This window comes from Galeopterus variegatus, unplaced genomic scaffold (assembly GCF_000696425.1).
Source record: "Galeopterus variegatus unplaced genomic scaffold, G_variegatus-3.0.2 Scaffold2068, whole genome shotgun sequence".
NCBI classification, from domain to species: domain Eukaryota; kingdom Metazoa; phylum Chordata; class Mammalia; order Dermoptera; family Cynocephalidae; genus Galeopterus; species Galeopterus variegatus.
This window is the reverse complement of record NW_007728179.1, coordinates 190,336-192,541: the sequence shown is the minus strand read 5'-3', so window position 1 is coordinate 192,541 and position 2,206 is coordinate 190,336.

Here is a 2,206-nt window from a genome sequence, read left to right as displayed (position 1 = left end):
GAAGTGGGTGTGTTGGACCACCAGCACTGAAGCAGTGTCTGTGACAGTGGTGGGGATGTCCATAGCACCTCCTGAGGTCCCTGCGTGCATTCCTGCCATCTGCTGGGTGGGGACTGCCTGAAGTGGCTCATCCAGATGTCTTTCAATGAGTGTGTAGTTAAAGAAACTCTGGTGTGTTCAGACTATGGAATACTACACACCCAATAAAAAGGAATAGGCTATTGATACATGACAACTTAGATATTAAGGGCATTATGCTTAGGGAAAAAAGCCATTCTCAAAGGTTACATGCTTTAGGATTTCACTTATATAACATCATTGAAATGACAAAGCTCTAGAGATGGAGAGCAGATCAGTCAGTGCCAGGGGACAAGGACAAAGGTGGGGGTGTGTGATTATACAGAGATAGTATGAAGGAGTTCCTCTGTGGTGATAAAACAGTTCTTTATCATGGTGGTCATGGGGGTTACACAAATCTATATGTGGGATCAAACTGAAGGACACACACACAAATGTTCATGTAAAAACAGTGAAAACTAAATAAGGCCTATAGTCTGTTTTCTGAAGTGGCCGCACCATTTTACCATCCCATTAGCAATGCCTGAGGGTTCCAATTTCTCCACATCCTAACCAGTAGTTGTTTTCATCTGTCTTTTTTTATCACAGCCATCCTGGTGGGTATGAAATGGTATCATGTTGGTTTTCATTTGCATTTCCCTAATGGTTAATAATTTTGAGCACTTTTTCATTTGTATATCTTCTTTGGAGAAATGTCTATTGAAATCCTTTGGCCATTTTAAAAATTGGGCTGTCTTCTTGTTGCTGAGTTGTAAGAGTTATATTTCTATTCTGGCTACTAGACTCTTATCAGATACATGATTTGTAAGTATTTTCTCCTATTCCATGAATCGCCTTTTCACTTTCTTAATGGTGTCTGCTGAAGCACAAAATTGTTTAATTTTACTGGAGTCCAACTTATCTATTTTTTCTTTTGTTGGTTGTGCTTTTGGTTTCATATCTAAAAAACCATTGCCTTTTTTTTTTTTTGTAAAAGATGACAGGTAAGGGAATCTTAACCCTTGACTTGGTGTTGTCAGCACCACGCTAACCCAATTAGCTAACCGGCCATCCCTATATGGGATCTGAACCCATGGCCTTGGTGTTATCAGCACCACACTCTCCTGAGTGAGCCATGGGCCGGCCTTAAAAAAACATTGCCTAACCAAGATCATGAAGTTTCTCTCTGCTTCCACCATCTTGCAATGTGAGACCCCTGGGTCACTGTTGCCACCACCAGATGGACTTTGGACTTCCCAGCCTCAGAAACTAAAATCATAGACTTCCGGTGAAGATGGCAGAATAGAAGGTCCCTAGCGTCACTCTCTCCCACAAATCAACCAATTTAAACTATAAAAACATAACATCAAGTGCATACGGAATGGGGAGATGCCCAGCAGGGGAGGCAGAAGCTCTGCAGATACCACATGCCCTGCGGGGCCGCCGTCACACAATCTGGCAGATAAGCTTCACCGCCTCCACCTGGCTCCATACCCAGCCCAGCCCAGTGCACACAGAGTGGGGAGACATCCGGCAGGGGAGGTGGGAACTCCACGGGGACCACACCGCTGCCGTGTGATCCAGCAGCCCGGCCCAATGTGTACAGAGCACAGAGATGTACAGCAGGGGAGATAGAAGCTCCGTAGAGTCCACACACCCTGTGGTGGGGCTGCCACCGCGCGATCCAGCAGCAGGTAGGCTTCACTGCCGCCACCCAGCTCCATCCCAAAGCCGGCCTAGAGGGCATGGAGCAGGGAGACATCCAGCAGGGGAAGGGGAAGCTCCGCAGAGACTATACGCTCTGCAGTGCCTCTGTGCATCCCAGCAGCCTGGCCCAGAGTGTACGGAACAGGGAGAAGTCCAGCACGGGAGGTGGAAGCTCAGCAGAGACCTCACACCCTGCAGTACTCCCCCACCGTGATCCAGCAGCCCGGCCAAGTCCAAGCTGACCAGAGAGGGGGCTCCCCGGAGAGGCCCAAGACCCGAGGCAACCACACATGCAAGGCACTAGTGGCCAACTGAGCAGTCACTGAGCTAGCCATACCAAATTGGCAACCACAGCAACATCTTAGTCAGTCAATAGTGTCCAACCTGTGGACTGTGAAACCCCCTGCCACAATGAATAAACATCAAAGAAAAGATACCAGAA